The sequence below is a fragment of the Urocitellus parryii genome, chromosome 1, assembly GCF_045843805.1.
Source record: "Urocitellus parryii isolate mUroPar1 chromosome 1, mUroPar1.hap1, whole genome shotgun sequence".
Taxonomy (NCBI): domain Eukaryota; kingdom Metazoa; phylum Chordata; class Mammalia; order Rodentia; family Sciuridae; genus Urocitellus; species Urocitellus parryii.
The window spans coordinates 92849002-92874203 of NC_135531.1; the positions used below are offsets into that span (position 1 = coordinate 92849002).

The 25202-nt window shown below is 41.4% G+C and overlaps 1 non-coding gene and 1 pseudogene across 1 annotated transcript; both read left to right on the forward strand.

Annotated features, from left to right (window-relative positions):
• Positions 1–16846: 16846 nt before the first annotated feature.
• On the forward strand, positions 16847–16970 carry LOC113191521 (small nucleolar RNA SNORA27). The gene has a single exon (XR_003301896.1). It is a non-coding gene; the product is annotated as a small nucleolar RNA SNORA27 (small nucleolar RNA).
• A 2739-nt stretch (positions 16971–19709) lies between these two features.
• Positions 19710–20749, forward strand: LOC113191491 (cyclin-dependent kinase 5 pseudogene; annotated as a pseudogene).
• Positions 20750–25202: the final 4453 nt, after the last annotated feature.

Sequence of the window (25202 nt, forward strand, 5' to 3'; positions counted from 1 at the left end):
AGTGACAAAGAGGATTGGTGATTCTACATGTCAAAATCCTTGCAGGACCCAGGACCTGTGGCATATGCTTGTAATCCCAGTATTGGAAGGATGAGGCAGGAGAATCACAAATTTGAGATCAGCCTGTGCAGTTTAACAAGATCCTGTTTAAAAATTTAAAAATCAAAAGAGCTGGGGATGTAACTCAGTGGTAGAGCACCCTCGGGTTCAATCCCCAGTAAAGTAGGAAAGGAAAAAAAAAATTAGGGAGTAAGAGCTCAAGGATAGCTTACCCATAGCCAGTATTTACTATATGTTAAAAAAATTGTCCTAAATATATTACATGGATTATCTAATTCAATTATTATCCAACTGAATAACAGGAATTATTATCATGATCCTTATTTTATCAAGGAATGACCTGAATCCAGATAGGATGGCTCTGAATTCATGTTCTTGAGTTCTATCCTCTACTGTTTCTCAATTAAAAAAAAGAATTTACATTCATATACTATATTTTATTTATGTTATACAGCAATCAAATTGGTTTTATAATCTTTTTTAAAAAATTTATAGTTGCAGATAGACAGAATACCTTTATTTTATTTGTTTATTTTTATATGGTACTAAGGATTGGGCTTCTCTCCTGGTTTGGAAATATTGAGCAAGATCCTGTTTCCCCATTAGGGGATCTTGTCTGGGATATAGGTTTCAGCTAACATCCAAGTATGTAGAGGTGGGTGGCCCATTGGGTGATCAGAGGGTCATGGTCCAGTAGTTAAACCCTAGCCTCACAAGGCTAATGGTCCACTACTAAAGTCTTGTTCCCATTTTGTGATATTCCAGAAGACTTATATAGGGAACTGGAAAGTTACAGAGTAATTTATGGGCTTTCTGTCCCTTAGGTACCTTTGTCCAGTTCACGAGTTGTCTATTCATTCTATAATTTAACAGGGATATTTTTTCCTTTGGAGACTCAGTGAACTCTCTCTAAATTTCTATCTCACTCTTGATAATGCAGCAAGATAGGAGTCATTATTCCTATTTTACAGAATAGAAAATAGATCCAGATAACAGTTTATCTGAGGTGACCTCAAGTCCTATTCAAAAAAAGACCATATTCTGTTTTCATAATTTCAACATTTTATTATTTCTTATTTGTGTCTTTTGCCATTTACAAATAATTTTCAAATGTTATTGAAGCCTATGAAGTAGATCCTATATCGTTTTTCAGATGATACTAACACCTATTTTTAAGGCATGAGATGTAAATCAGTGGTAGTAGAAACAAATTCTGAGTTCAAAACCCAGCACCAGACACACACATACAGCAATAATAATAATACCCATGTTATGGCATTGTTATAATAGTTAGAGATGTGTACACTGGTGGGGCAAATACAAGTCAGTGAAGGCTTGTTTCTGAATGTGGACTAAGAAAGACTCCCAAAGATGTGATGGGAAGGGCAAAGAGGGAGGAAACTCACCACTTCCCTCATCTTCAATCTTTTGGTGGGCATCAAAACATGAACCTGGGGCTAGAGTTGTGGCTCAGCGGTAGAGCGCTCGCCTTGCACATGTGAGACCCTCGGTTCAATCTTCAGCACCACATAAAAATAAATAAACAAAATAAAGATATTGTGTCCATGTATAACTAAAAAAATTTTTTAAAAAATCAAACCTTGGTTTAAAGTTAATTATGTACTCATAAAACATCTGAAGAAAGCCATACAAGTGGTTGGCCTGCAATCTATCCTGTATATATTTTCCCCTGCTCATTGGCACAGTATGGTCCTTCATTTTATCTTGGTCTGCCACACTGAGGAGCACATGAGTAATAAAATGTCCAAACACTCTCTTTGAGTCCTCCAAATTCTTTCTTTGGGATTGGTAAACTGTAATACTGTGACATTTTCAGCCCTGGGGTTGAATAATATTCCTTAGTATGTATCACCATTTCTATGAGGAAATAGCATGGTTTGGGGATTATCCAGATATTCAGAGGTAAAGAAACCAGGACTCAGTGTTTCTAGTTCAAGCCTCTTCCCCATACATAACTGCCACTTCTAAAAGCAGCCCAGGATTAGGGTGCAGAAGAGCTGAAATTTTAATTCCATCTCCTCTGGAGGCTGAGGCAAAAGGTTCTGAAATTTGAGGCCAGCCTCAGCAAGTGAGACACTGTCTCAAAAAATAAAAAGGTCTGGGGATGTAGCTTGATGGCACTTCATGGTAAAGCACCCCTGGGTTTAATCCCCAATGAGAGAGAGAGAGAGAGAGAGAGAGACAGAGAGACAGAGAGAGCTAGAGAATGAGAGAGAGTTGAAATCTGCTATGATCTAAATATACCTGCAAAATCTCCTCACCTCTTCTACTCCTTTCCTCACAGGCCCTTTTAAAATGACAGAGTTAAGCAAGAGAACTTCCAAGATTCCTTCCACTTCTGATAAATTCCAGTTGGAGACTGGAGCTCAAATCATCTCTGTAAAAATTAGGAGGCAGTAACTTCCTTGTTTTAAGTTTACTAACAGTAAATAAATTTTAAAATAATGATGTAATGAAGAGTTAAAAAGTCACTGTTGCCAGGCATGGTGGTGCACACCTGTAGTCCCAACTACTCAGGGGACTGAGGCCAGAGGATCACTTGAATCCTTGAGTTCAAGACCAGCATAGGCAACAGTAGTTATCTCAATTCAAAGAGAGTGAGAGATGTGTCACTGCTATGTTTGAAATGTGCAGCTCCTTCTCTCAGTGGAAAATTGACACCCCTTCAGAAGCAAAGATCAATCTAAAAGTCAAGAGATCTCAGACCTAAGTCTCCCATTACCTCACTTACTTTATAACCAGAACCCTCCTCTCCCTGCAATACTACACAGATCCCTTGAAGGGGAAAATAATTCAAAAGTGAACAGAGGCCCAATTCCCTAACCCCTTTCAGGTATCTGTACCACAGTCACAATTTGTATTTTTACTTGTGAATGAGCCCGCATTGTGTCTACTCATTGTTCATGAAGCTGCCTCCTAGCTTGCATGTTATTATTTGTATATGAGGTCTTCTCCAAAAGTTCCTGTGTTAATGCAGGAGTATTCAGAGGTGAGATGATTACATTATAAGTGATGTGACCTAATCAGTCTAGCCTAGTTTAAAAGGAGTAACTGGGTGCTAACTGTAGACAGGTAGGGCATGGCTTGAGGAGGTAGGTCACTGGGGCCATGCCCTTCCAGCCCTTCCCAGCTCCCCCGTTCCCAGCTGCCATAAGGTGAAAGCACTCCTGCACTAGGCTCCTTGGCCATGATATTCCGCCTCACCTTGGGCCCAAAGCAATGGAACAGCCGAGCATGAACTGAATGTCTGAAACTGAGCCAAAATAAACTTCCACTTCTCTAAGTTGTTCTTGTCAAGTTTGTTGGTCACACAAAGATAAAAAGCTGATTAATACACTGCATGAGAACATATGATCAAACTAGCCAAAATGCTACCTTCCGAACTCAGGGGATTAGACTCTGAGAGCAGAGTTACACCCTGACCCTGATGCTCTGGGGCCCCATCCAGGGGCCCAGATTCAGGAAGGGAGATGACCCAATAACTCCATTTCCCTCCAAAGGGGTTAACAGCACAATAATCAGGAGAGTGTTTGTCATCACCTAGTCGGTGCTTCATAAATACATGATGAAACTGATCAGAGTTCAAGAGAAACTGCCAAAAGCACACAGCAGGTTTCAATGTCTCTGTTGAGAAGAAAATGTATCAAAAAAGGAAGAAAAGTTCAGAGGGAGAGAAAGAAATAAACATTTATTTTATTTTAACTGATTACTGGGCATTTGTGTGTAATTTTTTATGATCCTTACAAGGGCCTTGCATAATCAATTCCTTACCATCAGTACCATCACCCCTGAGAGGTTGCTGGACACAGTGGTGCATGCCTGTAATTCCGAATCTCTAGAGGCTGAGGCAAGAGGATCATGAGTTCAAAGCCAGCCTCAACAATTTAGTGAGGCCCTCAGCAACTTAATGAGACCCTGCCTCAAAATAAAAAATAAAAAGGGCTTGGGATGTGGCTCAGTGGTTAAGCACCCCTGAATTCAATCTCTAGTACAAAAATATAAATAGGGCTGAGGTTGTTACTCAGTAGGGTGCTTTCCTAGCAATGAAAGACACTTGGTCTGATCCTTAGCACTACATAAAAAAATAAATAAAGCAAAGTTAAAAAAATTGTTATATATATATATATATATATATATATATATATATATATATATATAATAAATATATAAATTACTTCCATTTATTAAGTGCCAATTACAAGCTAAGATATGTGTTAAGGTTTTTACATAGATTATCCCATGTAACCCTTACACAAACATTATCTCATTAGCTCTCACAAACGAGTAATACAGGTATTGTTATTATTATTCCCATTTTATAGATAAGGACACTGAGATCCATAGTATTATGCATGGGCTCTCTCTCTCCAGCGAGGAGGTCTACAGAACAGGGTAGAGGAGAGTGTGGCTGCGGAGTCGCCAGCCACAGAGTTTCCAGACCTCTGGAAACCAAGCTGGGAGCAGTTCTGATTTTATTGCAGTTACCATGTATATATATTTGGGCAGTAGCTAGGCAGATTACAGGCAGCCACCAATACAATTTCTTGCTAACTGTCCTTGCAGCGACCAATTGAGGAGTGGGCAGTGGAGCAAGCACAGGGACTGCAACACTGTGGTCTCATGCCCAGGGCTGTGCGTATGGGTAAGCGGTTTGCTGCTCACACGCCTAGCACGAGGGGAGTGGCCTGCCCCTCAGGCGTCCTTAACTATGCATGTATGCAGAACTCCATGCATTTGTCCCCACAGAATTAAACATATTATCCTAAGTTCCATAGTTATAAAATGGCAGAGTGTAAAAAGAAAAAGGAAAAGGAATAGAAAAAGGCAAAGGGAAAGGAGGGAGAAAAGGACATAGAGCTGATTGACATGGTAACTGAGTCACAAGAGACTTATAAAAAGCTGGTGATGTCAGGATAGGAAACTCAACAGGCAAAAATCAATAGCTTTCGTATACATCAATAATGAATTTTTTGAAAAAGAAATTAGGAAAGCAGTTTTATTCACAGTAGCTTCAAAATAAATAAATAAATCCTACCAAGGCAGTGAAAGACCTCTACAATGAAAATTATAAAACACTGAAGAAAAAAATTAGAGAAGACACTAGAAGATGAAAAGACCTCCCACTATTCATGGATAGGCAGAATTACTATTATCGAAAAGGCTACATTACAAAAGCAATGGACAGATTCAATGAATTCCCCATCAAATACCAATGACAGGGCTGGGGATGTGGCTCAAGCGGTAGCGCGCTCGCCTGGCATGCGTGCGGCCCGGGTTCGATCCTCAGCACCACATACAAACAAAGATGTTGTGTCCACCGAGAACTAAAAAATAAATATTAAAAATTCATTCTCTCTCTCTCTCTCTCTCTCTCTCTCTCTCTCTCTCTCTTTAAAAAAAAAAATACCAATGACATGCTTCATAGAACAAGAAAAAAAATCTTAAAATCATTTGGAAGAATAAAAGACCCAGAATAGCCAAAGTGGTTCTAAGCCAAAAAAGCGAAGCAGGAGACATCACAATATCCACCTTCAAATTGTACTGCAGAGTGATAGTAACAAAGACTGCATGGTACTGGCATAAAAACAGAAACAGCAATGAGGGTTGTGGGGTTGTGGCTCAGTGGTAGAGTGCTTGCTTTGCACATGTGACACATTGGATTTGATCCTCAGCACCATATAAAAATTAAATAAATAAAATAAAGGTATTGTGTCCATCTACAACTAAAAAATTTTTTAAAAAGTTAAAAAAAAAACAGACACACAAACCAATGGAACAGAATGGAAGACACAGAGACAAATCAACACAGTCATCTGATGATTGACAAAAGCACCAAAAATATACCTTGGAGAAAAGACAATCTTTTTAACCAATAGGCAAGAGAATTGCAAGTTTAAGGCCAGCCTTAGCAGTTTAGCAAGACCCTGTCTCAAGATCAAAAGTAAGGGTCTGGGTTTGTGGCTCAGTGGTAGAGCATTTACCTCGCAAGCCAGATATCCAAATGTAGAAGAATGAAACTAGATACATATCGCTCACCCTCCACAAAAATCAACTCAAAATGGATCAAAGTTAGGTCAGAAACTTGCAACTACTACAAGAAAACATGGCTAACACTCCAACATATAGATGCAGGCAACAACTTCCTTAGTAGGACCTCTAATATTCAGGAAATAATACCAAGAATTAATAAATTGGATAGCATCAAATTAAAGAGAACCTACAAAATGAAAGAAAATCATTTTTTCTTTTTCTTTGTATTTCTTTTTTCCTTATTTTTTTCTCCCTGTACTGAGGATTTAATCCAGGGGCTCTTACAACTGAGCATCCCCAGTTCTTTTTATGTTTAATCTTTTTTAAAAAAAATTTTTTTAGGTGTTGATGGATCTTTATTTTATTCATTTATTTATATGTGGTGCTGAGGATTGAACCCAATGCCTCACACATGCGAGGCAAGCCCTCTACCACTGAGCCACAACTTCAGCCCCTTACTTTTAATCTTGAGATAGAGCCTTGTTAAATTGCTGAGGCTGGCCTTGAATTTGCAATCTTCCTGCCTCCCAAATCACTGGGATTACAGATATGTGTCACCACATGCAACCAGAGTGGGAAAAAAATCTTTGCTAGTTACTCTTCTGACAGAGAACTAAAATGTAGAATATATAAAGAACTCAAAAAAAAAAAAAAACTTTTCACACACACATACACACACACACACACACACAAAATCAGGCATGGTGTGGTGTAGCATGGCTATAATCCCAATGGTTTGGGAGGCTAAGGCAGGAGGATTGCAAGTTCAAAGCCAGCCTCAACAATTTATCAAGGCCCTAAGCAACCTAGTGAGACCCTGTCCCAAAAGAAAAAAAATTAAAAAGGGGCTGGGGATGTGGCTCAGTGGTTAGGTGCCCCTGAGTTCAATCCCTGGTACCAAAAATAAATAAATAAATAGATTTTTTAAAACCCCAAATACGGGGCTGGGGATGTGGCTCAAGTGGTAGCGCACTCGCCTGGCATGCGTGCAGCCCGGGTTCAATCCTCAGCACCACATACCAACAAAGATGTTGTGTCCGCCGAAAACTAAAAAATAAGTATTAAAATTCTTTCTCTCCTCTCTCTCTCTCTCTCTCTCTCTCTCTCTCTCTCTCTCTCTCTCTTTCTTTAAAAAAAAAATAATACCCCATCAATAAATGGGCAAATGAACTAAACAGAGATTTCTCAAAAGAAGATATATAAACAACCAATAAATACATGAAAAAATATTTGACATCTTTAGCAATTAGGGAAATGCAAATAAAAAATATACTGAGGAGGCTGGGGTCTTGGCTCAGTGGTAGAGCGCTCATCTAGCTCACATGAGGCACTGAGTTCGATCCTCAGCACCACATAAGAATAAAATAAAGATATTGTGTCCACCTAAAACTAAAAAATAAATATTAAAAAAAAATACACTGAGGGGGCTGGGCTTATAGCTTAGCGGTAGAGCGCTTGCCTTTCACTTGTGAGGCACTGGGTTTGATCCTCAGCACCACATAAAAATAAATTAAAAATTAAAAAAAAATAAAGATATTGTGTCCATCTTTTTAAAAACCTTAAAAAAATACACTGAGATTTCATCTCACTGCAGTTAGAATGGCAGCCATCAAGAATGCAAATAAAATGCCAGCAAGGGGGTGCACGCCTCTAATCCCAGCAGCTTGGGAGGCTAAGAGAGGAGGATTGCAAGTTCATAGCCAGCCTAACCAATAAAGAGGTGTCTTTCTCTAAATAAAATACAAAATAGGGCCAGGGGGATGTGGCTCAGTGGTTGAGTTCAATATCCATTAAACACCCCCTCACCCACCCACCGACCCCCACCCCTCCACTGCCCAAAAATGCAAATAATGCCAAGCATGGTAGCACATGCCTGTGATCCCAGTGATGCAGGAGGCTGAAGCAAGAGGGTCATAAGTCCAAGGCCAGCCTCAGTGATTTAGTGAGGCCCTAAGTAATTATTGAGATCCTGTCTCAAAAAAGGGTTAGGGATGTAGCTTAGTGGTTAAGCACCCCTGGGTTCAATCCCTGGTACCAAAAATATAAAAGGAATACTAATAACAATAAGTTCTGGCAAGGATGTGGGGGAAAAGGAACACCTTTACACTGTTGGTGAGATTTTAAATTATTACAACCACTATAGAAATCAGTATGGAGTTTTCTCAAAAGATGAGGAATGGAAACATCATATACCACTCATTGGTAATTATCCTAAAGAATTAAAGTCAGCATATTCTTGTGATACATGCATAAAAGTGTGGTGTATATATACACAATGGAGTTTTATTCAGCCATAAAAAAATGAAACTATGGGGAGTGGGGTTGTAGCTCAGTGGCAGAGCACTTGCCTAGCATGTGTGAGGCACTGGTTTGATCCTTAGCACCATATAAAACTGAAACAAATAAAAGGCATGCTGTCCATCTACAACTACAAAAAAAAATTTTTTTAAAAAGAATGAAACTATGAGATGGGTGTGGTGGGACATGCTTGCAATCCCAATGACTTGGGAGGCTGAGGCAGGACAATCATAACTTTTTTTTTGAGAGAGAGAGAGAGAAAATCTTAATATTTATTTTTTAGGCAGACACAACACCTTTGTTTGTATGTGGTGCTGAGGATTGAACCTGGGCCGCACGCATGCCAGGAGAGCGTGCTACTGCTTGAGCCACATCCCCAGCCCCTATATGTTGTATTTAAACAAACTAATCTATTGCATATGACATAAATGTTTGTATTAGTTTTTTTGTTTTTGTTTTTGTTTTGGTACCGGAGACTGAACCCAGGGGCACTTAACCACTGAGCCACATCCCCAGCCTTTTTTTTTTTTTTTTTTTTAAGAGAGAGTGAGAGAGGAGAGAGAGAGAGAGAATTTTTAATATTTATTTTTCAGTTCTCGGCGGACACAACATCTTTGTTGGTATGTGGTGCTGAGGATGGAACCCGAGTCACACGCATGCCAGGCGAGCGCGCTACCGCTTGAGCCACATCCCCAGCCCTCCAGCCTTTTTTTATATTTTATTTAGAGACAGGGTCTCACTGAGTTACTTAGGGTCTCAATAAATTCCTGGGGCTGGCTTTGAACTTGTGATCCTCCTGCCTCAGCCTCCCAAGTTACTGGGATTATAGATGTGCATCACCATGCCTGGCTGTATTAGTTTATAAAAACTAATTAAAAAAAAAAAAAGAAGGAGGAGGAGGAGGGGAAGGAGGAGGAGGAGGAGGAGGAAACCATCTCAGTCTACTAAATACAACTAGAGGCCCTAACCCCAAGCTTATTACACTTGATAGCTTCAATAACAACTTTATCCAGTCACTACCCACTGGACATTCTCCAGTTACCACTGGAGGATGTAGTCTGACATACTTTAGGCCCTTGGGCAGGTGGATCCAGGGCTTTTTCCTGCTGTGATCTTGACTCTTGCCAACAGATGGAGCCATTCCCCTCATCCCCAATCATTAGACACTTGGTTAGGAAAGCTTTTGCTCAAAACCTAAATGAACAGAGGGCTAGCAACTACCAGGTAGAACTCAATCTAAACCCAGTGGGAATGGAAAAAAAGAGTCTAAACTTAAAGACATTTGGGGCTAGTTAATTCCTTTATGGGGTCAGGATGGGTAGGGGTATTTTCCATCTATCAATTTAACAACTACTTTCTTAGCCCTTACTGTGTACCAAGCTATGGGAATAGACTGATAACAAGACAATCTATACACTCATGGACATTTTTTTTTTCTAATGGGGAAGAAAGACTACAAGCAAGCAATCATGCCAGCAACTAATAACAATTATAAGAAGGGCCATGAAGAAAAAGCTTAGGGAAGTTCATGGGAGGCCTGTGCTAGGCTGAAGGTAAAGATAATCACAAGTCTTCCCACGCTTGTACGGTTTCCCCCTTTGCATCAAGAAGTGAGTCTAGGGGCTGGAGATGTGGCTCAGCGGTAGCGCGCTCGCCTGGCATGCGTGCAGCCCGGGTTCGATCCTCAGCACCACATACCAACAAAGATGTTGTGTCCGCCGAGAACTAAGGAAAAAATAAATAAATGTTAAAATTCTCTCTCTCTCTGTCCCCCCCCTCTCTCACTCTCTCTTAAAAAAAAAAAAAAAGATTTATCCAAGAGAATTTATTAAAAAAAAAAAAAGAAGAAGTGAGTCTAGCCAGCACATGCCTATAATCCCAGCGATTTAGGAGGCTGAGGCAGGAGAATCACAAGTTCAAGGACTGTCTTGGCCATTAAGCGAGGCCCTATGCAACTTAGTGAGACCCTGTCTCAAAATAAAATGGGCTGGGGATATGGCTCAGTTTGAGCACCTTGAGCTAAAAGAGAACTCTGTGTGTCTGAGGACCTAAGCAGGATATGCAGGACAAGATGATCTGAAGAGACAGGTGAGCCCAGGATTTTAGACAATGACTACTGAGCAGAGGGCTTTACTTACTACTCACCACTCACTTCCTTCCCTAACCCAACTTTTAGGTTTTATCTCATTCTGGATATACCCATGGGGTGTATCAAGCGTATAAATTTCATCTACTACGTTTGTTGAAGAATTGAAAAGTTGAAAATACAGATTGATGGTGACCTGCCTCCCAGACACTTAGAAAGGGTTGAGTCACAGTCTACTGGGGATGAACAATATGAAGATGACAAAGCAGCTTAAGCACAGAAAAAAAAATGTATTTTTAATAGCTGTGATGACCACCAAAGCTATTATGGCCCCATCTTCACTGATCTAAGCTCATACTTAAATGGACATTTACTTGAAAAGCCCTTTCTTTGCATAATGGAAAGACAAGCTTGTCCAATTCCATCTCCCCAAGGTAATGGCCCCAGGATGTAATGTGATGTCTCATTGTCAGCTCTGCTCATGGGGGCTCCCAGCATGTGTGGCCCAGCCGGGGTAATCCCCACCCCCACCCCACTTACCAGTGTTTCTCATCCCTATAGATAAATTTCCTTTAAGGATGCCTCACCTTCAAGGTCACTGCTGAAAACTGTTAGAAAGAGAGAGAATTAATTGGACTGACATCACTGTGTTGCTCAGCCTCCTCCTCTGACTAGGGAAGATGATCTAACAGGAACTCCCCTACAGAGGCAACAGGCTGTGCCTGATTGAAGCAGGCTTCCTATAAGGCAGACCAGAACAATGACAAAAAAAAACCTCTATACTAAAGCACCTGCTGGTTGTAAGGACTAAGGAAAGAGGGCAGGCCCCTGCTGAGCTGACTGCTTTGGCTCTGTCCTTATCCTATGGGGAAAGGGGTCCCATTACTAACGTTTAACATACAGGGGTTCATTTGCATTTTTTTGAGTACAAAAGTGAATATCAGTTGGGTACAGTGATGCAGGTCGGTAATCCCAGTGACTCAGGAAGCTGAAACAGGAGGATCCCAAGTTTGAGGCCAGCCTCAGCAACTTAGCATGGTACTAAGCAACTTAGCAAGAACCTGTCTCAAAATAAAAACTAAAAAGGACTGGCAATATAGCTTAGCAGTAAAGCTCCCCTGTTCAATCTCCAGTATCAAAAAAAAAAAAAATTGAACATTTAGTTAGAATAATAAAATTAGTCATAAGAAAAAAAAAGATAAATACCACAAACAGTATACAAGCAATATAATACTGAGGGACAGGGCTGGGATTGTGGTTCAGTGGTGGAGCACTTGCCTCACATGTGTGGGGCATTGGGTCCGACCCTCAGCACCACATGAATAAATAAAATGAGGGTATTGTGTTCATCTACAGTTAAAAATCTAAAAAGTTAAAAAAGAAACTGGGGGACAGAATGTTTTTCTTGTCTAATTGCCTGACAAGCCTTATATTTTCCTCTTTATTTTAGGCTGCAAATTAATTATTGTTGTTTTTTTTTCAGTTCAAAAGTTTTACACATTTATTACCAAACCAATCAAAACCAGTACTATAGCACTTCATAGTCAAAGAAAGATCACATTCGCAGTGAAATATTCCCAACTGTCCCGATAGTGGTAACATTTTCAGCTTGACATGACAAGATGATCATAACTTTGATACAGCAAAAGGCCAAGAACTGCTGCAGTTTTTTTTTTTTTTTTTTTTTTTTTGTGTGTGTGTGTGTGTGCATGTGTTTTGCTGGGGTTCCCCCCACACTTTTCCTTTTTGGTACTTGGGATTGAACCCAGGGGAACATTATCCCCGAGTATATCCCCAGCCTTTTCTTAATTTTTATTTTGAGATAGGATCTCACTAAGTTACTTAAGGCTTCGCTAAATTACTGAGGCTAGGCTCAAATTTAGGATCCTGTTGTCTCAGCCTTCTGAGTTGCTGGGATTGTAGGTGTGCACCTGCATGCACCCCGTGCCCTGTCTGTTGTTTTGTTTTTGAGACAAAGTCTTACTATGTTGCCCAGATTGGCCTTGAATTTTCAATCCTCCTGCCTCAGAGTCCAGAGTACCTGGAAATAACAGGAGTGTGTCCCTGCAATTTTGTTTTTGTTTTTTCACTTTACAAACCCTGGTTTTATGGAGCTCAGTTGGTAGAGTACTTGCCTTTCATGCATAAAGCCCTAGGTTCAATCCCCAGCACCACACACACAAATAAGTAAATAAATAAAACTTGATTTATAAGAGGTTACTTTTAATTTTAAAAAATATTTTTTAGTTGTTGGTGGAACTTTTATTTTATTTATTTATTTACATGGCATGCTGAGAATCGAACACAGTGCCTCACACATGCTAGGCAAGTGCTCTACTACTGAGCCACAATCCCAGCCCCTTTTATTTTTTTCTTTAAATTTATTATTGTTGTTATTATTATTTGCAGGACTTGGGATTGAATCCAGGGGTACCCTACCACTTACCTACATTCACAGCCCTTTTTTATTTTTATTTTTTATAATTTTTTCATGTTGCTGGGGATTGAACCTAGGGTTGCTTGACCACTAAGCCACATTCCCAGCCCCATTTTTATGTTTTATTTTGAATCAGAGTCTTGCTAAGTCCTTAGAGCCTTGCTAAATTATTGAGGTTGGCCTTGAACTTTCAATCCTCCTGCCTCAGCTGCTGGGGTTACAGGCATGCACCACCTCACCTGCCTAGGCAAGTGTTCTTGAGCCAGTATCTTAGATGTAGGTAGGATTGAGTCTCTGCTGGGGCCTCTGGGCTACTGAGCATTTAAGCTTCCCTGTCTTCGGAGAGCCTCCCAGACAGCTTATAACTTACACATGACTACTCTGAGGCTTACCTGAATGTTGGAGGCTAATGAAGTCCCCCTTTCTCTTTCCCTCATGATCTACCCTCCAAGCTGAGGCTGGCCTCAGGATGACCAAGATTTCATAAACATCTCCAAAGTGAATGTATCACACAGAAGATGGCTTTGTGACCTTCACTGAGGGTCTGTTCAATTGAAGATGACCACCCCCATCCATCATGCCTTAAGAAGAAAAAAATCCTGAATAAACCCCAGATTCATTTGATTTTTCTCACCAATTTTAAAGGTCACATTAGCTTTGCTGTAGCATTGATCATGATGATAGTGATTGCTTCTAAGTTGTCTTTCAGAAACTGGGAGATAGCTCAAATCAGTTGAAACCATGGACCCTTCACTTAGGCCTAAGCAAGTATCTGATGGGCTAAAAACTCCATCCTCAGAGCACACCAGTGCAACCATTTTCTGAACATGTGTCCTACGAAAGAGGGCTGAAGTCTGATTTCTCATGAGCAGACCGCAGTCACTTCATTTTTCTTCCTTATTGCCAATCACTTTTTCCCAGGCTTCAGACTACCCTGTTTGTTTGTCCCAGAAAAATCCTATCCTCATGGAAGGTTGATTTGAGACTTGGGGCTCCCACCTCCTCATGTTCGTCTGCCACATGTGTGTACTCTTTCTCTTTTGCAAAACTCATTGTTTCAGTAAATGGCACACTCCTTGGCCTGGCCTGGTTCAGTAACATCATGAGTTCCCATTTATCAAGAGTAATTAGGGAGATGTGTGCACATACACGTAGCCACCAACTATTTTATATGCTGAATTTTCTCTAACCCTTACAATAACCCAGGCAGGGAGGTGTTTTTTCCTCCTTTTCATACATGAAGAAACTGAAGCTCTGAGAAGTTAATGGCAACAGCACAAAGCTAGTGGGTGGCCAAGAAAAGATCCAAATCCAAGTTTCTCTGTAAAACCCTGTTTTAATCGTACATTACCATTTAAATTAACCTTTTATTTATTTACTCTTTTTTGGAGGGGGGCTGGTACTTGAGATTGAATTCAAGGCCTCACACAAGCTAGGCAAGTGCTTTACCACTAAACTACATCTCCAGCCCTAAATTAACCTTTTGTAGCTCTGAGACAGGAGGATTGAGGTCAGTCTCAGCAATTTAGCAAGGCCCTCAGCAATATAGCAAGGCCCTAAGCAATATAGCAAAGACCTGTCTCAAAAATTAAAAAGGGCTGGGAATATAACAAAGGGGTAAAATGCCCCTGGGTTCGATCTCCAGTGCCTAAATAAATAAATAAATAAATAATCATTTGAAGTAAATGTTAATATTCCAAACTCAAAGATAAAGTAATGAGGCTCAGAAAAATTTAGCAACCACCCTGCAATCAATCACACACTATCCTGTTGCCCCATTAACAACTCCGTTTGCTGATCTGCATCCCTGTTTACTGCACTCATACAGTTCATTATTTGCCGTCTCAGATTAGAGCTGGCTGAGTAAGTGTCTGGGTCTTTCCTATTTCCTCCCCCTTAGTGCCTAGGGTGTGCCTGGCTATAAACCTCCCTACTCAGGCAGTGCTTGCTAATTGAAACTAATCCCCACTGGCTGCCCAAACCTCTCCTTGCCCCAGCCTGTGAAAGTCCCCTGGGCATAAAGAAGTGTGATGACCTCAGATTGGGCCAAAGGCAATAATCAGGAGCTGCCGGCATATAGCCTGGAATAGCAGCTAGAAGTCCTCAGAGCAAGTCTGATTTAATCCCCGTAATGGAATGTGATTCAGATAAGGCTTTTATCAGTCCTTCCTGGGCTGTGGAACAAAAAGGCCATCCTAAAGTCATGAAAGGATGCTTTCCACTGTCTTGGGGCTGCCCAGAAGTGTCAGACAGCCAAGCCCACTGGAAGGTTCAGGGAAAAGGAAAGGTATCTAGGGGCATTTGACCCAGATGCTCAGGATGGGGGAAACAGAAGGGAGAGGAAGAGACTGGGCAATCCACACATTTAGGCAGAGAGGAAGTCAAAGTCTAACACTTAATAACAATAATAACAGCTATTTATCATCCTAATTACAGAAGAGGAAATCAGACTCAGGCAGGTAAGTTACCTGCCCACCATCACAAAGTTGCTGAAGTGGGAAAGCTGGGATTTACACCTAAATTCAAAGACCTCCAGCCTCACTATGGTGCTGATCATGTGCATAATCACTCTGTCCTCACACTGACTGCTTCACCCGCTGAATCTTTGTGTGCCAGGACCTCATATGTTTCCCCTCTTTCTGGAAGAATTCCAAGAAGCTTCATGTAACCACAAGCTTCAGACTCCCCATTACCCAAGAAGGGAGGAAATAAAGCATAAAGCAAGGTGACTTGACCAATCAGGAGTAGAGGGGCTATCACCCCCACCCCCACTGCTCAACCCCCAGAGACAGCCACACCAAAGACAAAGTGGAGCCTGGCATTCTGCCAACTGCTTTCTCTGTCACATTCCTGCTTCTACGCCCTAGCCTCAGCCTCTCCACTTTTGCTTCTCCCCTTTTTCCTGGATCAACTTTACCTTCCAAGCTCCTACCCTCCTAGTGGTCATCCAATAACATTTCAAAGTACCCACAGTTAACAATAGGGGAGTTATGAAATAATGCTTTCTACTGCCAGACAGAACATCTACAATACAACATTAATAACAGCTAACGCTTACTGAGCACTTACTGTGTGCCAGTTACTGTTTTTTCATCTTGAGTTGGAAAATGCAGGCAGAATGAGCAAGAGTTTTTATGTCGGTTGCAAAGAGATTAAATCAGTAGGCCTTGGTGGCACACACCTGTAATCTCAGTGACTCAGGAGGCTGAGGCAGGAGGATCTCAGGTTTGAGGCCTGAGCAACTGAGCAAGACCCTCAAAATAAAAACAAAAGGACTGAGGATGTAGCTCAGTTATAAAGTGCCCCTGGGTTCAATCCCTGGTACTAAAATAGATAGATAGATAGATAGATAGATAGATAGATAGATAGATAGATAGATAGATAGGACTGGGGATGCTCCGTGTAGAGCATTTGCCTAGCCAAGTGCAAAATCCTGGATTCAATTCCTAGTGCTGAGGTGGGGGAAATAGACCAAGTCAGACAAGGGGAGGAATCTAATACTCCATGAGCTTTCTTTATGTGAGACCCTGAACCCATTCAGAAAGCAGAAGAGCATTATAACAAAGAATATGAATTCTGTGATAAGGCAGACTAGGGTCTGAGGTCAGCTCCATTACTGACTGACTGCATTTATAGACAATTCTCTTGAGTCTCAGTTTCTTCATCTTTAACATTTAAATAATAATAGTTCTTTTCTCCTAGTTATTATCTCCTGATATGCATTAGGTACTTAGGAATGTTCCTTATCCATTATAATCGATGTATAGAGATTATTATTATTTATTAAAGTAATGCTAAGGTGAAATAGCTAAGTAATTCCAAACCACTTTTTTTTAAAAAAAACTTCAGACCTAAGTAGGAAAATTATTTTTACTTACATGGTTGTAGTTGGTTGGATCCAATACTACTACATTCACCTCCTTTTCACTTTGCTAATTGGTGAAATGTCTTTATTGATTATTTAAGTGGAGCAAAGAAAATGTCCTTTGAAAGCTCAGGCAAATTGAGTGTTTGTTTTGTAAGTAAGAGGAAACAAATTGGGAAACAAAACAAGATAACAACTTACTATGCTAGTTGGGATTCTTAAGCTTTCACGTTGTTTGACCTGCTGTTGGAAGCATACTTGGCGAAGCTATTACATTATAGCTGGTTCAAGGAAAGCACACATAGATGTAAATATCTGAGCTTGGGCACATACTGGGAGATTTAAACAACAGAAATGTATTTCACAGTTCCGGAAGCTAGGAATCCAAGATCAAGGATTCAACAGGGTTGGTTTCTTCTGAGGGCTGTGAGAGAGAATCAATTCCCTGCCTATCCCCTAGTTTCTCATGATTTGCTGGGAATCTTACAACCGTGGCTTGTAGAAGCATCATTTTGACCTCTGTCTTCATCTTCACATAACATTCTCCTTGTGCCAGCATCTGTGTCCAATTTCCCCTGTTTTATAAGGACAGCAGTTGTATTGAATTAGGGGCCCACCCTACTCTGGTATGACTTCATCTTAACTAATTTCATCTGCGATGACCCTATTTCCAAATAAGGTCACATTCTGAGACACTGGGAGTTAGCACTTCCATATATGAATTGGGGGGGGGCAGGGAGGTGGGCACAATAAAACTAATAATACTTAAGGACATCTTGGCTAGGCTCATGACCTTAAATGTTTACATATTTAAGGATTTGTATGTTTCTTCCTGTGGCCACATTGAGCATCAATGTCCATGAACTCTTCTCCATTTTTCTCAAAATTCACTATTTTACTTTCCAAAGCTTTTAAACTGCTCATCAGTCCTGTGATGACCATATACTAGTGGTAGTGTGCTCTTCTGTTTAATCCCCATTATTGCAATTTAAAAAATTGGTCTGGTCAATTTTTGTTTAGTGACATGTGGACATAATTTTGAGTATGTAAGTTCATTTCTAAGAAGATCAACTGAGTTTTGTTGTTGTTGTTTGCTTGTGTTTGTTTTTGTTTTGAGACAGAGCCTAAGATTTCTAGGCTGGCCTCAAACTTGTGATCCTCCTGCCTCAGCCTGCTGAGTAGTTGGGATTACAAGTGTGTACTTAGGGGTCCACACTAAGTTTTGTGGGTTTTTTTTAAAATATTTTTTGTTGTAAATGGATATAATACCTTTATTTTCATTTATTTTTATGTGGTGCTGAGGCTCAAACCCAGTGCCTCATATATACTAGGCAAGCACTCCACCACTGAGCCACAACCCAGCCCTTCACTCTAAGTTTTTTATTTTTTCAGATGGACACAATATATTTTATTTCTACGTGGTGCTGAGGTTGGAACCCAGTGCCTTATGCATGCAAGGCGAGCACACTACCACTGAGCCACAACTCCAGACCCCACGCTAAATTTTATAAGAAGTATTTTTACCTCATAAAGTGACAAACCATTGCTCCTGTTGTAGCCTAGTCTTGTAATACCAGATTTGGGGGACCCCGAAAGACCATCAGGAGCTGAATCCAATGCAAGCACACAAGAGTCTTTATTGCAAGCTCGAGCCTGGACTCACAACCATTTCCGATGCAGCGGTCCTGAGGAGTGAGCCCTGGTCTTTTGTTCAGTGAGATTTTATAGGTTTTGGGGGGATACTCTATGTTTCACAACATCACACAGCAAATCATTCCATAGTGCAGGAAAATCAAACAACAATTCTTAACATTGATTAGCACATTCATTGGAGGGAACAAGTTGGATAAGGGTAATTGGTGGGTTCAAAAGGGGTGGATACATTTGAACTGATTGGTTTAAGCCACAAGGGGTTGCAAGGGTGTACGTGCTAAACCACACGGCTTCCTAACATGTTATCAATTACCGAGACTACTGGGGGTGGGGGGGGTCACCTGGCCTTCCAGGTATCTTCCCTGTCTCACGCTGATTAGTTGATGTTAGGGGGTTGCTTGGGTCATCACGGTCAGGCCTTAGGCCTCAAACATTCTTTGGTCTTTCCAAGAACTAGTTTGCTGAGTCAGGGACATCTGGCCCTTCAGACCTCTCCTGTTTTTTACAGACAAATAACTCAGCAGGGTAGTTTGTGCCTAGGAACGCTCTGTGGGTTTTCCAAGAACAAGGGTCATCCCCCCCTTTGGATAGGCCCTGCTCTGAGGTAGAGGCTGGTTTTCCCAAAATGGAGTCACATCAGTTTTTCAGTCTCTTTTGACTGCAAGGAAAAGAGATGCACCCATGATAGCTTAAGAAAAGGTGAGCACTCCAAAACAGACATGAAGACCAATGGAACAGAATAAAAGACAGAGACAAATGCACATAAATACATTTATCTCATACTAGACAAAGGCACCATAAACATACATTGGAGAAAAGATAACCTCCTCAACAAATAGTGCTGGGAAAACTGGAAATCCATAATATCCGAATGAAATTTAACCCCTATCTCTCACCCTACACAAAACTCAGCTCGAAGTGGATCAAGGACCCAGGCATTATACCAGAGACCCTGAAGCTACTAGAAGAAAGTGTAGGCCCAGCTTTCCATCGTATTGGCTTAGCAACCAACTTTCTCAACAAGATTCTTGAAGTACAAGAAGTAAAATCAAGAACCAATAAATGGGATGGTATCAAACTAAAAAGCTTCTTCACAGCAAAGGAAACAATCAAGAACGTGAAGAGAGAGCCTACAGAACAGGAGAAAAATCTTTGCCATCTACACCTCAGATAGATCATTAATCTCCAGGATATATAAAGAACTCAAGGGGCTGGAGTCTTAGAACCCAGGGCCTGCAGGGGTTCCCGTGGCCACTGCAATGCAGAAATATGAGAAACTGGAGAAGATTGGGGAAGGCACCTATGGAACTGTATTCAAGGCCCCAAACCGGGAGACCCATGAGATTGTGGCTCTGAAACGGGTGAGGCTGGATGATGATGATGAGGGTGTGCCGAGTTCTGCCTACTGAGGGAGATCTGCCTACTCAAGGAGCTGAAGCACAAGAACATCGATAGGCTTCATGATGTTCTGCATAGTGACAAGGAGCTGACTTTGGTTTTTGAGTTCTGTGATCAGAACCTGAAGAAGTATTTTGACAACTGCAATGGTGACCTCGATCCTGAGATTGTGAAGTCATTCCTTTTCCAGCTACTGATAGGCCTGGGATTCGGTCATAGCAGCAACGTGTTTCACAGGGTCCTGAAGCCCCAGAACCTCCTCATAAACAGAAATGGGGAGCTGAAGTTGGCTGATTTTGGTTTGGCTCAAGCCTTTAGGATCCCAGTCCGCTGTTACTCTGCTGAGGTGGTGACATTGTGGTACCGTCCACCGGATGACCTCTTTGGGGCCAAACTGTACTTCACGTCCATCGACATGTGGTCAGCTGGCTGCATCTTTGCAGAGCTGGACAATGCTGGGCAACCTCTTTTCCTTGGCAACGATATGGATGACCAGCTGAAGAGGATCTTCCGGCTGCTGGGGACACCAACTGAGGAGCAGTGGCCCGCCATGACTAAGCTGCCAGACTACAAGCCCTACCCAATGTACCCCGCCACAACATCCCTGGTGAATGCCGTGCCCAAGCTCAATGCCACAGGGAGGGACCTGTTGCAGAATCTCCTGAAGTGTAACCCTGTCCAGCATGTCTCACCGGAGGAGGCCCTGCAATACCCCTAATTCTCTGACTTCTGTCCCCCCGCTAGGCTCTGGGACCCCTGGATGCCAGGCCCTCGCCTGGCCTATTTAAGACCCTTCGTGGGAGGGGTGGGAAGGGGGGTGCTGAGCTCCAGCTGTGCTGGCCTGGCCAGGGTCAAGGTACCCTGGCCTGTGATCTTCATTCCCCCCAAGAACTTTATTTAATTTCATAAATTGGCTCCTTTCCCACAGTCTGCTGATGTAGTGGTGGGGTAGTTCTGAAGGGGGTGCTGGGGGATCCCTGCTCCACTTTTACTACCCTCTGCAGCCCCTCATCCAGCTCAGGCATGCCCAACTCTCTGCTACTCTAAGTGGCTTTGAGACTACAGGATCATGAGTTTTGATCCTTGATCCCACTCCTCCCTGCTGGGCTCAAGGCAGTGTTGGCCCTGCACTTATGCACATGCCATCCTCCCTCTGTCCAGGAAAGCCAGACACAGTCCCCAGGGGTTAAACAGCTAGCATCTGAGATCAAAGATGTCTTTCACCAGAATGAGGAGAAAAGGCATGGGTCTCTCCTTGTGGCCCTCCACGTCCCACATGGACCTTTCCCTCTTCAACACCCTATATCCAAGCCTGCAGGCTGGGATAGGAGAGACCCAAAGGTATGGTTCTATGAGGAACACTCCCTCTCCCACTTCCTTCTCTGCCAATTTTCCAATGGTTGGGGGTGCAGCAAAAGCGAGAAATGGGCCTGAGGCCGGGCCTGGTGTGTCCTTCCTGGCAGGAGGAGGAAGGGAGCCTGCTCTCAGCTTCATCATTTCCCTCTGGGGCCGCCTTCTCCTGTGGGGAGTTGAGGAAGCAAGAACTGCTCCCATGGAGACAGGCTGTGTGCCATGCTTGGTCCCAAATATGAGAAAAATCATGGCTTTCAAAGGCAGGACACCAGCTTGTGTTCTTAGAAGTGGAAGAACCCTTCTGTCATCCCCATTCCTCCTCACCACTTCTTGCTGGGCTCTGGGTCAGAGTCTTCTTGCTGCTGTACCCAGTCAGTACCTACTGACTGAGCCTCCTCTAGGCCATCACACCTGAACTCTAGGTTTGGGAGAGACCTGTCCTCTGATGTCTTCTGATAAACTCATTCACACTGAGGAAAAAAAATAAAAAAGAACTCAAAAAACACCATCAAAAAAAAATAACTGAATCAATAAATGGGCAAAGGAAGTGAATAGGCATTTCGCAGAAGAAGAAATACAATGGTCACTAATATATGATATGAAAAAAAATGTTCAACATCTCTAGCAATTAGAGAAATGCAAATTAAAACTACACTGAGGGGCTGGGGTTATAGCTCAGTGGTAGAGTGCTCCCCCAGCAAGCGTTAGGCACTGGGTTCAATCTTTAGCACTACATAAAAATAAAATAAAGATGTTGTGTCCACTTAAAACTAAATAAATGTTAAAAAATCACAAAGATACTGTGTCCATCTACAACTAAAATAAATAAATAATTAATTAATTAATTAATTAAGCAAACCACCACTGAGATTCCATCTTACTCGAGTCAGAATGCCAACAATTAAGAAAATAAGTAACAGGGCTGGAGTTGTAGCTCAGTAGTAGAGCATTTGCCTAGCATGTGTGAGACATTGGGTTGGATCTTCAGAACCACATAAAAACAAATAAATAAAATAAAGGTGTCAATCTATTTTTTTTAGTTGTAGTTGGACACAATACCTTTATTTCACTTATTTATTTTTACGTTGTGGCTGAAGATTGAACCCAGGGTCTCGCACGTGTGAGGCGAGCAATCTACCACTGAGCCACAACCCCAGCCCTAATTTTTTTTTAAACAAAACAAGTAAGAATAAATATTGGCAAGGATGTGGGGGGAAAATGTATACTCATACATTGCTGGTGGGACTACAAATTGGTGCAACCACTCTGGAAAGCAGTATGGAGACTCCTCAGTAAACTTGGAATGGAACCACCATTTAACTCAATTATCCTACTCCTCAGTATATATCCAAAGAACTTAAAATCAGCATACTACAGTAACACAGTCACATTAATGTTTATAACAGCTCAATTCATAATATCTAAGCTGTGGAACCAATCCTTCAACAGATGAATGGATACAGGAAACATGGTATATATACACATGGAAAATTACTCAGCCCTGAAATGACTTTATGATTTTTTGCTGATAAATGGATGGATCTGGAGACTATCATGCTAAGTGAACTAAGCTAATCCCAAAACACCAAAGGCTGAATGTTCTTTCTGATATCTGGATGCTAACACACAATAAAGGGGTGGGGTAGAAGTTTAGTGGATTAGATAAAGAGGAATGGAGGGAAGGGAGGGGTGATGGTAATAGGAAAAACAGTAGAATAAATTGGACATAATTTTCCTATGTTCACATATGAATACAGGACCAGTGAACCTCCATCCACATCATGTACAACTACAAGAATAGGATCGTAATTAGAATACGTTATACTCCATGTAAGTATAATATGTCAAAATACACTCTACTCATGTATATCTAAAAGGAACACAAAAGAAAAGAAAAGGTGAGCACTACTGGGAGGGTAAAGAATATTTAGATCCTAAGGACAAGAAGTTAGCATAGGTACACTTCTTGGAAGTGACACATCAACAGAAACAGGTACATTTCCATGATTTTCACAAGAACCAAAGCTAAATGGTCTTATTTGTATTTCACTCTGCAGCTTTCGTCAGTATATCACTTTCTTCAGTTTTCCATCAACTGTACCCACCAAAATGGTGAATATAGTTCTGGTATTTAATAACTCTCTACAATTGACTTGTTAGTTCTCAGAAGAGGAATCTGGTTTGTCCAGCTTAGACTAAGCATTCACTCTTGGTCCAATCAATAGTGGTCAGGGGACAGGGACATACAGTACAAACATGGCTATCCAGGTCTGACTTTTGGCAGGGACTGTGGATGAGAACAGTTCCTGGAGAAGTGGACCATGGCTGACAAAGCAAAGCATCTATCCGAGTTCTAAAGACTATAATGATCTAGTTTACTACAGTCCATATTTTGTTCCAAAATATTAGCTGTCAGACAGGTTTGTTAATAATTTGAATAAGAGACATTATTTCTTAAGCTCTCACCCTACTATCTAATTTAATCTTCCCCAAAACCCTGTCAGGAAAACATTTTTATTCCTGCCTTATAGATGAGGAACTTCAGGCTCAAAAAGGTTGAGAATTAAAGTCAGCAGTGAGTTTTGTATTGGAACCTGGGTCTGTTTCCACCAAATCCTGTTTTTAATTCCTAAAAGTGGGAGACTTATGCCACTGTGGTAAAGAAGAGTTTTCAGATGGGCACGGTGACACATTCCTATAATCAGGCCTCCTCATAGGCAGTTTCTGGAGCCTCACAGACTCTAGTCTTCTGGTTCTCCAGAGGAATTGGGGAGTTCATGGGTGAAGAAACTCCTCTCACCAACTAACACCCCAGCCTGTGCACCTTCCCCCAGCAAACTAAATCCTCTGGAGCCCCTTTGTGGGAATAGGAGTTGATACCCCCCAGGTTCAAAAAGAAAAGCACAACAAGAATTTCTGGTTCAGGGAGAGAAGTACCTCTTTTACACTTGGTTTCTTTTCGATTAAGAGTGAAAGTTACAATATAATCAGCAGGAAATTGCCCTGGGGACCATTGAGCAGACCTCTTTGCTCAAATCAGGCCTTGAATGCATGTGTCAAAAGCACCTCACACTCTCGTTAATTGCCAGCCCAGTCTCTGGGGACAGTCCAATTGATTCAGTCAGATCTAACATTCATTGCATACATCTTCTGTGTATTTAACTGCCAGGCCAGCCATCCGATTATGACTTCACATTCATAGGTCCAATGGGCAAGATGAATCTGCACCATGATAAAGAGAACACTAAAGAATGAAAGACAAAGCTGCTGTCCTACACACTGCAGAATTACCTATCTGAGAAGACTGAGGCACTAAAAATCCTCAGGACTTAAAGGAATAGGGGAAGAAATGATGATTGAACAGCTACCACATGTAGGTGTTAAATGTACATTAGCTCATGAAATCTTCTTCATCGAAACTCTACCAGGTAGATGCTATTAACACCTACATTTACAAGGGTAAACAATATTTTAGCTTTAGAAAGTAGAATTTTAAAACATAATAGTAATTATGAATAGGTCGTACATGTGGGTCTTTTTTTTTTTTTTTTGGTACTGGGAATTGAACCTAGGGGGTGCTTAACCACTGAGCCACATCCTCAGCTCATTTATTTTGCATTTTATTTTGAGACAAGTTCTTGCTAAGTTTCTTAGAATCTCCCTAAGTTGCAGAGGCTGGCCTGGAACTTGCAGTCCTCCTGTCTCAGCTCCCAAGTCACTGGGATCACAGGCATGCACCATGATGCCCAGTTGGGTCATTATCTTAGAACAAATTTCTCTCAGAGAAGCTACCTGGGAAGAGCTCTCTGGGTAAGGTTGTTAAGTGGTTATCATTCTTTTATTTCTTTGCTTACTGTCATCTTCTATGAGAATTTGGACTTTGTGGTCAGACAGATCTGGACTCAAATCATGGCTCTATTAGTACTAAGGAAAATGAACTCGCTCTAAGTATTTCAAACAGATAATTTAATTCAGAGAATTTAACACTGTGGCTACTTAGA